Here is a 16,061-nt window from a genome sequence, read left to right on the forward strand (position 1 = left end):
ATAAAAATACTACTTTGATTATTGCCTTCTAGAGTAAATGAGATTAACATACGACAAAGGATTTTAAAAACAAAGGATGATTTTTATCAATGGTGGGTGTGGTCCCTTCCCTGCTTTGGCCTTATCTTGCTTCCATAGCTTGGACCTACTGGGGGCTAGAAGCCTCCAGGAGGGAAAAAAGGGAAGCCTTTTTAGAATCGGTGGGGCAGGGAGAGGAAGTGGCTGATGGGCCCAGAGGCCAGGGGGGGCTGTGGGGGAGTCTTTAGCAACTCCAGCAGTCCCACCCAGGCTGCAAGCTGAGGTAGTCAGACTGGGGTATGGTGCAGGCCCCTGTCCTGTGAAAGTGGGGTGACCACAGCTTCTCTACAGGATTCAGGAGGTCACCTGCATCACCTGGGAAGAGCCCACAGTAGGAGCTCCATCAAAAACTATGGGTTCCTTCTTTCTTGGGAGACCCAACAGTAGTACCTCCCCTGCTGAGATATCAGTTCGTTCCTCTTTCATTTCTTTTTTTCCCCCCAATCTTCCCCTTTCCACCTTTCACAAGCAGTTTGTATGTGCATACTGAATTCTAACCCTGGTTGCATAGTGGTTAAAGTGCTACGGCTGCTAACCAAAGGGTCGGCAGTTCAAATCCACCAACCACTCCTTGTAAACCCTATGGGGCAGTTCTGCTCTGTCCTATAGGGTCACTATGAGCTGGAATCGACTCGTTGGCAATGGGTAATGGGGATGTGGGGGAGCCCTGGTGGCACAGTGGTTAAGAGCTTGGCAGCTAACCAAAAGGTCGACAGTTCGAATTCACCAGGCCCTCCTTGGAAACCCTGTGGGGCAGTTCTACTCTGTCCTATAGGGTCGTTATGAGTCAGAATCGACTGGATAGCAATGAGTTTGGTTTTCTGTGGTTTAATGGGGATGTAGGAGCCGTGCTGGTGTAAAGGTTAAGCATCAGCTGTTTACCCAGAGATTGGATGTTTAGACGCAGTAGCTGCTCCGAGGGAGAAAAGACCTGGTGATCTGCTCTGTAAAGATTACAGCCTAGGAAACCCTATGAGGCAGTCCTACTCTTACAGGGTCACTATGAGTTGGAATCGACCTGCCGGCACACAACAACAATGGGGATATAGGAATCCTGGTGACGTAAAGGCCAAGCACTGGGCTGCTACTCAGAAGGTTGCCGGTTTGAACCCATGACGTGGCTTGGTGGGAGAAAGACCCGGTGATGTGCTCCAGTAAAGATTACAGTCTAGAAAACTCCATGGGGGCAGTTCTACTCTGTCACATGAGGTCGTTTTGAGTAGGAATCAACTAGATGGCACCCCACAGCAACAATGGCATCACAATATATACAGCGATTATCGCGATTACAGATGGAAGGGGCCACTTTGGAATTATAGATCCTGTGGTCATGATGGAGCCTTGGTGGCGCAGTGGTTAAGAGCTCAGCTGCTAACCAGAAGGTTGTCAGTTCCTCAGAAACCCTATGGGGCAGTTCTACAGTGTCCCACAGGGTAAAGCTGATTCCAAATCAACTCGACAGGTTGTTATTTTTTTAGAAGCTGTGCTAACAACATTGCCGTCATTCTTCTCATTTAATCATCTCACCTCTAGGACCCAGGCACTACACGTGCCCGTTTTGCAGATGAGAATACTGGAGCTAGAAAGAGGCTGTGTATCTTGCCCAAGGCTGTAACGCTTAGAGGAGCAGGAATCTCACCTTTCCTATGGACCCGTGAGTGTGAGTGTGGCCCAGTGGTTGGGAGCATGGCCCTGGGTTGACATTCCCAAAACCTACCACCCACCACCAAGTGCTCTGACAGCTCTGAGACTCAGCTTTTTCATATGTAAAATGGGGCTAACACCAGCTTCAGTGCTTTCTGGCCAGGATTTTAGTAGATAAACATCCCTGAAGTGCTTAACACAGCCCCCGGCACACAGTTTGTGAGGATTGAATGAGTGCAGAGTGGAAAGCGCAGAGGGCCTTGGATGGAACAAAGTAACTGTCATCTAAATGCTTGTTAGTGCTGTCGTGGAGGATGCCAGGGCTGTCCAGATTACAGACAAGGCCTTGGTCAAGGGCCCTACCGTGTGCTTGGGAAACAATCCTATGAACAGATCCTTCAGGATCAAGGTCAGAGCTGGCCCCTTCCAGCCAGGATTCTTAAAAACAATCAGATTTTACATAAGAATCTTGGTGTCTAGCTCTGGAGCCCCCAGTGTGGCCACGGAGCATCAGGCAAAAGGCGGCAGCCAGCTGGGCCAGAGCAGTGGGACTCAGACTTGTGCGCTGTTTCCTCGTCTCCTGTTCTTCCCGTCTTTGTGGATCTGTCTTTTCTAAAGATCCCTTTATTGTAATTTAATAGGGTGAAGGGAGGGAAATTAAAAGTGTGTGTTAACCCACCATCCTAACCAGAATGCCTTGGCAAGCTCCCTGGACATCAAGGATGTTTGGAAGGACATCGCAGAAACAGCATTCCTAAACGTGTGCACCACCATCCGTCTGCCAGTTTGTCAGACTGTGGTATCGCCTGTGTTGCTGTGATGCTGGAAGCCGTGCCACTGGTATTTCAAATACCAGCAGGGTCACACATGGTAGACAGGTTTCAGTGGAGCTTCCAGACTAAGACGTACTAGGAAGAAAGGCCTAGCCATCTTCCAAACCTTAGCCAATGAAAACCTTATGGATTACAACAGAACATTGTCCAATTCTCCTGCTTTGGACATGTCATCGAGAGGGATCAGTCGCTGGAGGAGGGCAGTATGTTGGCGGAAGTAGAGGGCCAACGAGGTCAAGGGAGACCCTTGAGATGAATTGGCACAGTGGACTCAAAGATGCTGGTGATCATCAGGATGACCCAGGACCAGGTAATGTTTTATTCTCTTGTACATAAGCTTATCATGAGTTGGAGTTGACTCTGGTGGCTAACAACAACAAAGGTTTGGAGGTGTGCAAAGGTGTGAGTGGCTGCGGGGCAAGAACTCAGGTGGGTGACAGGAGAGGATGGAAGGAGATGGGCTAGAAGTAGGTGAAGGGCTATGACCTCCATGCCTGGAGGTTTGGACCTTTTTCCCTGCCCTTGGAGGATGCTGAGTGTGACAGTGATGCTGTTGGTTTATGTTTTAAAGAAGGCTTCACGCTGCCCCATCCAGCCTTCTTTTATATGGCCACAGCTCTCTTTGCCTGAAAGCCCTCTCTCCTGGTCACCAGGATGACTGTCCCATCCTTCCAGGTTGACGTGAGCTCCACTGAGGAACCATCCCTTCCCCGCTCTGGACCCCTTGGCTCTGGTCGCCCTCTGTTTGCTTTGCTCACTGGCTTGTCTTGACTGGGCCTGTGTCTCTCCTCATTGCACGGAAGCCTCTGCAGACAGGGGCCGTTTCTTACTCAATTTCGCGTCTCCTACACCTAGCAAAACAAGACAAAAGTGAACCAAACTTGAAGCTCTTACTGATGAATATCAAAGACTACAGCCTTCAGTGTGGACTACACCTCAATGTAAACAAAACAGAAATCCTCACAACTGGACCAGTAAGCAACATCACGATAAACTGGGAAAAGATTGAAGTTGTCAAGGATTTCATTTTATTTAAATCCACAATCAATGCCCATGGAAGCAGCAGTCAAGAAATCAAATAACATATTGCATTGGGCAAATCTGCTGCAAAAGACTTCTTTAAAGTGTTAAAAAAGCAAAGATGTCACTTTGAGGTCTAAGGTATACCTTACCCACGCCTTGCCGTTTTCAGTCACCTCGTGTGTGTGAAAGGCGGACAATGAATAAGGAAGACGGAAGAAAAATTGATGCCTTTGAATTACGGTGTTGGTGAATATAGCACGGACTGCCATACCCCCACACATCTGTCAGTTTGTCCTTCTCTAGGGGCTTGCATGTTGCTGGAAGCTGTGTCACCGGTATGCAAATACCAACAGGGTCACCCATGGGGGACTGGTTTCAGCTGAGCTCCAGACTCAGAGAGACTGGGAAGAAGGACCTAGTGGTCTACTTCTGAAAAGATTTAGCTAGTGAAAACCTTATGAATAGCAGTGGAACATTGATGTAGTACAGGAAGATGAACCCCTCAGGTTGGAAGGCACTCGAAAGATGACAGGGGAAGAGCTGCCTCCGCAAAGTAGAATCAACCTTGGTGACGAGTATGGAGTCACACTTTCAGGACCTTCATTTGCTGATGTGGCATGACTCAAAATGAGAAGGAACAGCTGCAAACATCCATTAATAATCGGAACCTGGAGTGTATGAAGTATGAATTTAGGAAAATTGGAAATCATCAGAAATGAAATGGAACGCATAGGCATAGTGAGCTGAAATGGACTGGTACTGCCCATTTTGAATCAGACAGTCATATAGTGTACAATGCCAGGAATGATAACTTGAAGGGGAATGGAGTTGCATTCATTGTCAAAAAGAACATTTCAAGATCCATCCTGAAGTACAACACTGTCAGTGATAGGATAATATCCATGTTCCTACAAGGAAGGCCAGTTAATTGTTCAAATTTACACACCAACCACTAAGGCCAAAAATGAAGAAACTGAAGATTTTTACCAGCCTCTGTTTGAAACTGATGGACGTATTGATAATTACTGATGATTGGATTTCAAAAGATAGAAACAAAGAAGCAGCATTGGTAGTAGGAAAATATGGCCTTGATGATAGAAACTGTGCCAAAGATCATATGATAGAATTTTGCAAGACCAATGACTTCTTCATTGCAAATACCTTTTTTCAGCAATGTAAATGGCAACTATACATGTTTTATACATGTGGATCTTGCCAGATGAAATACACAGGAATCAAATCGACTACATCTGTGGAAAGAAACGATGGAAAAGCTCAACATCATCATTCGGAACAAGGCCAGGGGCCGACTGTGGAACAGACCATCAATTGTTCATATGCAAGTTCAAGTAAAAGCTGAAGAAAGTCAGAACAAGTCCACATGAGCCAAAGTACGACCTTGAGTATATCCCTCCTGAATTTAGAGACCCTCTCAAGAATAGGCTTGACACGTTGAACACCAATGACTGAAGACCAGACGAGTTGTGGAACAACATCAAGGACATCATACATGAAAAAGCAAGAGGCTATTAAAAAGACAAGAAAGAAAGAAAAGACCCAAATGGATGTCAGAAGAGATGCTGAAACTTACTCTTGAATGTTGGGTAGCTAAAGCAAATGATGTAGCTAAAGAAATGATGAAGTAAAAGAGCTGAACCGAAGATTTCAAAGGGCGGCTCGAGGAGACAAAGTAAAGTATTATGGTGACATGTGCAAAGACCTGGAGTAAGAAAAACAAAAGGGAAGAACACGCTCGGCATTTCTCAGTAGGAAAGAACTGAAGAAAAAATTCAAGCCTCTAGTTGCAATATTGAAGGATTCTATGGGGAAAATATTAAGTGATGCAGGAAGCATCAAAAACAGATGAAAGGAACACACAGAGCACTATACCAAAAATCTGTCAACGTTCAGCCATTTCAGGAGGTAACATATGATGAGGAACTGATGGTACTGAAGGGAGAGGCGCAGGATGCACTGAAGGCATTGATCAAAGACAAGGCTCCAGGAATCGACAGAATACCAGTTGAGATGTTTCAACAAATGGATGTAGCACTGGAAGTTCAGGAAGGCTTAAGTGCCTATTTGTCTATGCCAAGAAATTTGGAAGAGAGCTACCTGGTCAACCGACTGGAAGAGCTCTATGTTTATGCCTATTCTCAAGAAAGACGATCCAACCAAGTGCAGAAATTATCGAACAATGTCATTAATATCACATTCAAGTAAAATTTTGCAGAAGATCATTCAAAAGCAGCTGCAGCAGTACACTGACAGGGAACTGCCAGAAAGTCAAGCTGGATTCAGAAGAGGATGTGAAACCAGGGATGTCATTACTGATGTCACATGGATCCTGGCTGAAAGCAGAGAACACCAGAAAGATGTTTACCTGTGTTTTATTGACTATGCAAAGGCGTTTGACTGTGTGGATCATAACAAATTATGGGTAACATTGCAAAGAATAGGAATTCCAGAAAACTTAATTGTGCTCAAAAGGAACCTGTACACAGATCAAGAGGCAGTTGTTTGAATAGAACAAAGGGATACTGCATGGTTGAAAGTCAGGAAAGGTGTGCGTCAGAGTTGTATCCTTTCATCATACCTATTCAGTCTGTATGCTGAGCAAATAATCTGAGAAGCTGCGCTATATGAAGGAGTACAGGGCATCAGGATTGGAGGAAGACTCATTAACAACTTGTGTTACGCAGATGACACAACCTTGCTTGCTGGAAGCGAAGAGGACTTGAAGCACTTACTGATGAAGATCAAAGACCATGGCCTTCAATATGGATTACACCTGAACGTAAAGGAAACAAAAATCCTCACAACTGGACCAATGAGCAACATCATGATAATTGGAGAAAAGATTGAAGTTGTCAAGAATTTCATTTTACTTGGATCTACAATCAACAACCACGGAAGCAACAGTCAAGAAATGAAACAATGCATTGCATTGGACAAATCTATAAAAGACCCCTTTAAAGTATAAAAAAAGCAAAGATGCCACCTAAGGTATGCCTGAGGTGACTAAGGTATTCCTGACTCAAGCCAGGTTGTTTTCAGCCGCCTCATACGCATGCAAAAGCTGGACAACGAATAAAGAAGACCAGAGAAGAATTGACGCCTTTGAATTGTGGTGTTGGAGGAGAATATTGAATATACCACGGACTGCCAAAAGAACGAACAGATCTGTCTTGGAAAAAGTACAGCCAGAATGCTCCTTAGAATCAAGGATGGCAAGACTACGTCTCACATACTTTGGACATACTATCAGGAGTATCAGTCCCTGGAGAAGGACGTCATGCTTGGTAAAGTAGAGGGTCAGCGAAAAAGAGGAAGACCCTCAACAGATGGATTGACACAGTGGCTGCAACGACTGGCTGTAGCATAACAATGATTGTGCGAATGGTGCAAGACCGGGCAGTGTTTTGTTCTGTTGTACAGAAGGTTGCTATGAGCTGGAACCAACTGGATGGCATCTGACAACGCCAACAATAATGTGGACTGCCAGAAGAATGAACAAGCCTCTCTTGGAAGAAGTACAGCCAGAGTGCTCCTTGGAAGCAAGGATGGCAAGACTTTGTATCATGTACTTTCGACATGTTATCAGGAGGGACCAGTCCCTGGAGAAGGACATCATGCTTGATAAAGACAAAAAAGAAGAAAACCCTCAATGAGATGGATTAGCACAGTGGCTGCAACAATGGGCTCAAACAAAGCAACTATTGTGAGGATGGCACAGGACTGGGCAGTGTTTTGTTCTGTTGTACATAGCGTCGCTATGAGTCGGAACCAAATGGACGGCACCTAACAACAACAACTGCACCTCGCATGAATCCCTGGGGAGGTGCAGAAGGTTAACACACTTCACCAGAGGTGCCTTGGTAGAAAGGCCTGGAGATCTACTTCCAAAAATCAGCCATTGAAAACCCTATAGAGCACAGTTCTGTTCTGACACACATGGAGTCACCTTGAGTCAAGGGTGACTCTTTTATGCCTAGCAAGTGCTGGACAGAGAGCCGAGGCTCTGGCAGCACCTGAACAAAGGGATGGGAGCCTGAGAAGATGGGACTCAGCCAGCGCCTGCATCTGCCCTAGTTGTTTTCCAAAGAGGTGTTTTTTCCTTCTGCATTCATGGCAGTGTGCTTAAACTCCCTTCTAAATACGCTCACGTCTCTCAGTGGCTGTCCATCCTTGGAGCATGCTCTTTCCCGTGTAAGCTCTGAAATCCCCACTGCTTGGCCTTTCTGCCTGACACCCCACTTCCCCGTCTGCCTGCTGCCAGGACCCCTCAGTCTCAGCCTCCCCTCCAACGACAGGCTGTCGCATTTCCAAGACAAGGTGCAGTCATAAAACCAACTGTCCACAGCCATTTAGGTCCAGGCATGGTCAATGCCAGTGCTGGCCTCCAAATTGACAGTTAATGAGGGAAAATGATGGGGGGACGTGTTAACAGATGCAGGCTCAGGCTAATAAACAGGTCATTAAAGCCAGGTAGTAAACAGCTTGCCAAGGACCATTTATGAATTTACTTTTTTGAAGGCAGGGGGATTAACCAACAAGGCTTGTCTTCTTTGGTGACTGGGTTGGATGGGCAGTGGGAAGGGGTGAGGTCCTGGGAAAGCAGACCTGGAGGGGGTGTGGGAGGGTGTCCCCTTTGGCCCCTCAGGTCGGGATATGCAGGGGTGCAGGTGGGGCCTGGGGCCTGGGGCCTGGGTATCAGGCCAGTTGTAGGCTCCTGTGGACATGCTTTGGTCCTTACTGTCTCTGATGCCCTTGGAGGCCATCTGTGGTATCAGGAACCCTGGCACTGAGCCCTGGTTCCACCCTCTGCCTGAGATTGGGACCTGGAAGACTGAATCTTCTCTGTTCCCCAGTTCCCCCACTGCAAAGAGAGGGGTGGACCCCATTATCTCTAGCACCGAAGTCCTCTACCTGGCATGTTTGCGCCTAACCCCCCCCGCCCCCCCCAAAAAAAAATCATTGCCATCGAGTCAATTCCGACTCATAGCGACCTTATAGGACAGAGTAGAACTGCCCCATAGGGTTTCCGAGGAGCGCCTGGTAGATTCAAACAGCCAACCTTTTGGTTAGCAGCATAGCACTTAACTACTCTGCCACTGGGGTTTCCTTTGAACCTAAAACTCTCCCCAAATAAACATGAACTTGTGGAGGGAAGGCATAGTGTTTGCATATACCAGTGTGCAGGGATTTACTTACTCTCCCTCCACCACTGAGTCTGTATATTTAAATGTGTGCAGCATCAAAGGGGAGCCCCTTCATGGCGCAGACAGTTAACGCGCTCGCTGCTAACACAGAAAGGTTGGCAGTTTGAGTCCACCCAGAGATGGCTGAGAGGAAAGGCCTGATGATCTACTTCCAGAACACCAGTCATTGAAAACCCTACGGAGCACAGTTCTACTCGGACACGCGTGGGAGCACCATTAGTCAGAACTGACTCAAGGGCAACTGAGATAGCATCGTAGGACCTCGGTAAGTCAGGTGATGATGAGACGTAAAGTCTCCTGGATATCAGTGGACTTTTCCCAAACCTGTGGTTCTCAACAGTGTAGAATTACCGAGTCTTTCCAAATGAAGCCTTCCAGTCAGCATGACTCCCGCCCTCCATACACCACCAGCACTTTTGGTTGGCAGCTGAGCTCGTGAACTGTTCGCGCCACCGGAGACAATCTCCACCCCCGCCCCCGGCCCATACACAAATCATCAGGATCCACACGTTAGGGTTTGCTGAATATGCTGGTAGGTCAGCTCACAACCCAGTGGGTGGGGGATGAAGAGTCAGTGTGGCCACCAGTCAGTTTGAGGACCAATGTGCATTAGGGTTCATTCAATGTAAAGACCCTGAGACTTGCAGGGCGTGTAAGTCCCCTATCACTGGTACATGCAAACATTATGCCTGCCCCCCACAAGTTCACATTTATTTGGGAAGAGTTTTAGGTGCAAACATGCCAGGTAGAGGACTTTAGCCCTGAAGAAAATGGGGTCCACCCCCCACCTTTGCAGTGGGGGAACTGTGGCCCAGAGAAGTGAATCCCTGGCCAAAGTCTCTGAATCCATCACCAGGATCTAATCCACAGTGACACACTCATACCCACAAGGCAACAAATAGACGATTGCTGAGACCACCTAGCAGTACTGTGAAGGTCCTGGGGCCTGCTGCCCCTACCCCAAAACAGTATGTGTTTGGGGGAAAGGGGGGATGTGTAGAAACTGGAAGGTTTGCTAGGATAGATTAGATAACTTTATGTTGCTGAGTTGCATAACTCCGTAATAAATATACGTACTAGAGAAGGTTACTGCTGGCTGGCTTCCAGGCTTACATCAAAGCCAGGGGTGTAGACATAGCATGGTTCACACCAGGTCTCAGCCTCCACCAGTGTGCCACCCACCTCTGCTTCCCTGAGCCCGTGCTGCTCTGGCACAGACGTTTGTTTTAATGAGCACCACTGGGAAGGGGGACAGGACAGAGAGGGGCCGGGTGGTGGCGTCCCCTGGGAGGGCCTTCCTACCTCGAATGCTTCCCTTTCCTCAGCCTCGCACCCCCATATGTCAGGGAGAGAAGCCCAGAGGGCAGCAGAGTCAATGGTTAAGCACCAGGCTGTAGCTTCTGGATGTTCCTCTGTTAAACAGCCAGCCCTGTGGCCTTCTAGAAGTTACGGAAGCAGCCGACGGTGCAGTTCCCATTTGTAAAATGGGATCGTCCTAATAACCCCCACCTGTCAGGCAATGTGAGGCTAACTGAGATAACTCAGGTAAATAAATCACTTAGCACAGTGCCTGCCACCAGGGCAGCCAAAATGCCAGCCTCACGCCAGCATCCCTGTGGCAGAAGCTAGACATATATATATACCCCCCCTCACCCCTGCAAAAGCTCAGGCTTTGGGAAGCAGACAGACAGACAGCTGGGTGGCTTCTAGCTAGTGACTAGATTTCTTTGAGCTTCAGTTTGCTCATCTGTAAAATGGGAGTAATGCTTATCTTCACAAGCGTTGTTGGCAAAATTAAATGAGATAAAATCCTCTGCAAGGAGCCCAGGCTTCACACTCACTCTTTTCCTTCCTTCCAGTTTCTTGTGAGGGGCAGCCTTTCTCAGCACTGAGGGGCCCCAGGGCCTGGCCAGGCCAAGAGTCAGGCGCTCTGGGCACCTGGTTCCCCACCCCTGGAGGCTGCTGGGCTGCCTGTGGAAGGATGTTCAGGCCTAGGCTTTAGGATGTTGCCCAGTGACATCCAACTGCCCCCTTGCCTTAGTGGCCTAGTTCTGCCATAACAAAAATACCACGAATGAACAGAAATTTACAGTCTCACAGTTTTGGAGCCCAGAAGACCCAATCAGGGTGTGGGCTTTAGGGGAGGGTACCTCCTTGAGGGGTGTCCTGGGCACTCCTTGGTGTTTCTTGGTTTTTAGACAGTTGGTCCCCCTTATAGTCGGTCCTCCTCACCTGGTCTCCTCCCCTGTGTGAGTATGTCTCTCCATGTCTGTTTTTCCTTTTCAGAAAATTCAGATGGGATTAGGTTTAAGATCCCCCTAATGCAGTATGGAAAACCCTGGTGGCTTAGTGGTTAAGAGCTACAGCTGCTAACCAAAAGGCTGGCAGTTCGAATCCACCAGGTGCTCCTTGGAAACTCTGTGGGGCAGTTCTACTCTGTCCTATGCGGTCACTATGAGTCCAAATCAACTGGACAGCAACTTTTTTTTTTCTTTAATTCAGTGTGACCTTGTTAACGTAACAAAAGTAAACCGCTTATTATTTCCAAACAGTGTCACCTTTACAGGTGTGGGGTCAGAATTTCAACATGTGTTTTTGTGGGACACAATTCATCCCATCGCACAAGGGGAAGCCTGAGGCCCGGGCGGCACACTGACCCACCCCAGGTCACCCCGCGGGCCAGGGAGGAGGCCACCACTCACTCCTCTTTTCTTTGCACTTTGCTGCTCACCTCGTTCCGTAAGTGCCAGGCACGGTGCTAGAAACCCTGTGGAGAGGAAGACTCCATGTCTACCCTTCCCATCTGTGGCGGACTGAAAAATGCATCCATACCCTAGCACCCTAGCCCCCAGAACCTGTGAGTTGTGCCTTATTTGGAAAAAATGTGTGTTTCCAAGTGTAATTAAGGATCTCAAGATGAGATCATCCTGGACGTTCCAGGTAGACCCTAAAACCAATGGCAGTTGTCCTGTAAGGGACAGAAGAGGGGGAGAGAGAAGAGGAGAAGGTCCAATGAAGAGGGGGCAGAGATTGGAATGATGAAGCCACAAGTAATGATGACACCAGATTTTCAGACGTAGGTCACCAGGCTTTTCTTCCTAGTCTCTTTCAGTCTGGAAGCTCCTCTGAAGCCTGTTGAGCATTATGACAACACGAAACCCTCCACTGGCAGATGGGTGGTGGCCATGCATGAGGCACCTTGGCCAGGAATGGAGCCTGGGTCTCCCTCTTGGAAGGTGAGACTTCTACCACTGCCCCACCACTGCCCCCAGCACCCAGGAGGAGACGCTCAGTAATATCAGTGAAGGAGTCAAGGATCCCTGTCTCCCCCATTGGACCCTAGCTCTCCGGGGTCAGATCTTATCTGTGGCCCCCGAGTGTCTACCACAGGTAGAGATGGAGTGCCTGCTCAGCTAGTGACCTCGGAGAAGTGCCTGAAACGAGAGTGTGTGGGACGCAGAAACACAACGAGGGCGTCCTCCTAAAACAAATACCCCGATTTCTGGGTCTGATGTATGTGCGCGAAAATGGCACTTAATTGGCTAAAACCAGAGAGAGCTGTCATCACCTAATCAGAGAGCCCGAAACTAGACTTCCAGCACCTTCTGCGTCTCCTCAGGAACCATGGTGCAGCAGCCCAGGTGATGGGGGCTATCGCAGACATTAGCTGGGGTCTCATCTGTCCTGAGGGCAGCCGGCTGTTCAGTCAGGGACACCCACAGCAGTGCAGAAAGCTGGGGGGCGGGGAGGTAGGTGAGTGGGGGGCCGAGTTGGGGGCATGCTGGCGAAGCCTTGTTTCTGGTAAAGCCAAAATCAAGCCAAACCAGTTGCCACCTGGTCGATTCTGATTCGTAGCAACCCCATGTGTGTCAGGGTAGGCCTGTGCTCCGTTAGAGTTTTCAGTGGCTACTTTTTTGGAAGTGTGTCACGAGGACTTTCTTCCAAGGGGTCTCTGGGTGGACTCAAATGGCCAACCTTGGTAGCTGAACACGTAACCTTTGCATTATCTAGGGATTTCCCCGGTAAGCCCCCCAGTTTGTTTCTTTTGCCTAAATAATGGCCATCATCCTTCCCTGGGGGCAGCGCCTTACACTTCATAGTCTTCCCTTTGTGCCAGGGGAGGGGGACAGGGTGAGATTGTCACCCCAGTGGTGCAGATCAGGGACTAGAGCTCCAGGAGGCACATGGCAGCCAGTCATGACCTGCACCGTGGCTCCGGCTCCCTGCAAAGTGGTCTTTAGAGCATTGTCAGAACTTACCCCCTGCTGATTTGGGAAGTCTGATGCAAGTCCTCGTGGGGACCCCATCTTGCCGGTTCTCCCCCTTCTTGTTACCCCTTTAGCTTTCCTTGGCACACCTGGTTCTCCTAAACTCCTGGGAGGTCGCTGTGGTCTGTCAGGCCCTCTGTCTGGAATACCACCAGCCCCCTTGCCTGTCCTCCTTCTCCAGCTCAGGATCCCTGCATCCAGGGAGGAGCCCCTGGCCCTCCAGGTTGGGTGCAGTGATCTTCCTCTGCTCCCATAGCAACCTGACCTCAGGTCCTCTTCCCCAGGCTGGAGGTGGAGGTAGACCACACCTTGACAGATTTAGAGGGCTGTGTGGTCAGGGTCCCAGTAGGGAGCAGATGGCACAGCAGAGGGCTTCACTGAAGAGAGTGGCATGGAGGGACAGAGGTGTGGGCAGTGGTAAGGGGAGTCACCAAGAGAGGGTGGTGTGCCCCAGGGCTAGCAACGGAGGGAGCTGTTAGCACTGCTAGGTCTGCAGGGCCAGGGAAGGGAGTGGCTCACCCGGCAGGGAGGGCGCATGAGCAGTAAGCAGCCCAAGTAGCCCCTCCCTCTCCTTTCTTCCTTCAGTTCCTCTGCTGCCCCCTGGCCAAACCCAGCAGGAAGCCAGAGGGCCAGGAGCTGGTGATGTACCTCACATGGGTCAGCCTCAGGGACCCCCAGCAGGGAGGAGAAAGGGGCAGGGTGGGTCTGGAGTTGACAGGAAAAATCCAGCCTCGAGGCTGAAAGTGAAGCAGAGATGCCCACTCTTGCCCCATCGGGCGCATGACCACCAGGTGTGGTTTGGGGTTTTAAAATCCAGCTTTCGTGGCCCCTTCCCCACCTCAGATGTTCTAATTTAGTAGGTCTGCAGCGCATCTCTGGAATCTGCTTTTTCTGTTTAATTTTGTAAATTGATAGGTAACAGGACGTTTGCCATTTCCACAGCCTTCACAGTGCAGTGGCATTGATTATATTCGTCATGTTGTTCAACCATCATAATTAGCCATTTCTGAATTTTTCTAACACCCTGAACAGAAGTTCGGGGTCCCCTAAGCACTGTGTCTTTCTTAGCCCCTCCCTTCTACCCACCCCTTAAAAAACAAAACTAAACTAAACCTGTTGCCATAGAGTAGATTCCGACTCATAGCAACTCTACAGGACAGAGTGGAACTGCCCTCATGGAGTTTCCAAGGTGCACCTGGTGGATTTGAACTGCCAACTTTGTGGTTAGCAGCTGTAGCTCTTAACCACTACACCACCAAGGTTTCCACCACCCAGCCCTAGTAACCACTAATAAACTGGTCTCTATACCATTGCCTCTTCTAGATATTTCATCTCATCGGGATTATACAAGTGTTCCGGGTGACCTGTATGAGCAATCCCAGCACAATCTCAGCGTTCTTTTGGGCAGTGGGTTTTCTTGGGTCACTGGGAGGTCTGAGATCTGGTCCTATCACAGTTTCACTGTGTGACCTTGGGCCAGCCACTTCCACTTTCTGAGCCTTGGTTTCCCCAGCCAGTTATCAGGGGGTTTGGAGGCTCCCAACTTGAACCTACAGTGCTCAGTCACCAGCCACGCACCAGCCTGGTTAATCTTCTCTAACCCCAGGGCGCAGAGGGAAGATGGCAGTACTGTGGGGGCGACTGTCCACACCAGCAACTCCTGGTGTCCCCTCTGCTGTTGGCAGTTGACAGAGGCTGAGAGGTGTCAAGTTACCTGCCCCAAGGTGCATGCCTGTTCTCTCAGCCTGTCCGTCTACAAATGGCACGTCTGCTGACATGGACAAAGTCCACTGATACTGGGACCCCACGATGGACACACCCAAGAGAGAAGAAAGGGTTTATATGGATCCCTAATGCATCCACACACACCCTCCTCCTCCCACCAAATCAGGCCTCTAAGGCAAGAAGGGGCAACAGGATTAATGAGTAACAGCCTAGGGCGATGAGTCACAGCCCATAATCCACTGAGAGCCACACCTGGCCCTTCGGAACCCCTCACTTTTCATTGGAGGGCACCCAGGTAGCCACAGAGATGACCCCCAAGAGGAAGGGGTGTGGAGCAGTGTCCCTGGACAAAACGGTGTTCCCAAGAGTTCCCCCACCCCACACCCCACTTCTCTGAATGAACCTTGTGAGGACAACTGGAGAGAAACGCTGTCACCTCCATTGGTGCCATCAGTGCCCTGGGCCCTTGTAATGGACTGAGTGTGTCCCCTAAAAATTACGTGTTGAAATTCTAACACCTGTACCTATAAATACGACCCTGTCTAGAAATAGTACTTTCCTTTTGTTATGTTAATGAGGCCATTCCTGTGTGCCTTGGATCCTAAACCTAATCACTTCCGAGTTATAAAAAACCCAGAATAGACACAGAGATGCATGTACTGGGGGGAAGACAGCCACCAAGGAACACCAAAGATCGCTGATGGACACCAGAAACTAAGAGAGACCCTAATTTGGACTTGTAGCTTCCAGAACTGTGAGAAAATAAACTTCTGTTCTTTACAGCCAACCACTTGTGGTGTATCTGTTATGGCAGCACGAGGTAACTAAGACAGCCCCTGACTGAGTGCCAGGCTGGCCAGCTCTTTCTTCCACTGCATTGTCGCGGGGTCTCATTGACCTTCTATCCTGAGATCCTGGCACAAGTCTGGAACCAGGAAGGGGACCAGCTCCTGTTTGGTAAATACTTGTCCTTCTCTCCTGTATCACCAGCACCTGAGAAAGGGCTGTGTGTTCTCTCCCTGACCTTGAATCCTGCTAGCAGCAACCTCCACCAGCCAGTCCCAACAGCCCAATGGAAACCCAGTCGCCATTTTTGTAGCCGATTCTGAGGCATCCTGTAGTGGTGGAAAAGGGCAGCGGCCATAGTGTGAAAAGAGGCTTCCCCTCAGAACCAGGCCTGGGGAAGGGGATCGTGTCCTCGGGTTTACTGGTTCTCCTGCCGTTGCTATTACTACTTCTAATAGTTAGCATTTATGAAGGCTCAGAGA

This window comes from Loxodonta africana, chromosome 10, assembly GCF_030014295.1.
Source record: "Loxodonta africana isolate mLoxAfr1 chromosome 10, mLoxAfr1.hap2, whole genome shotgun sequence".
Taxonomy (NCBI): Eukaryota; Metazoa; Chordata; class Mammalia; order Proboscidea; family Elephantidae; genus Loxodonta; species Loxodonta africana.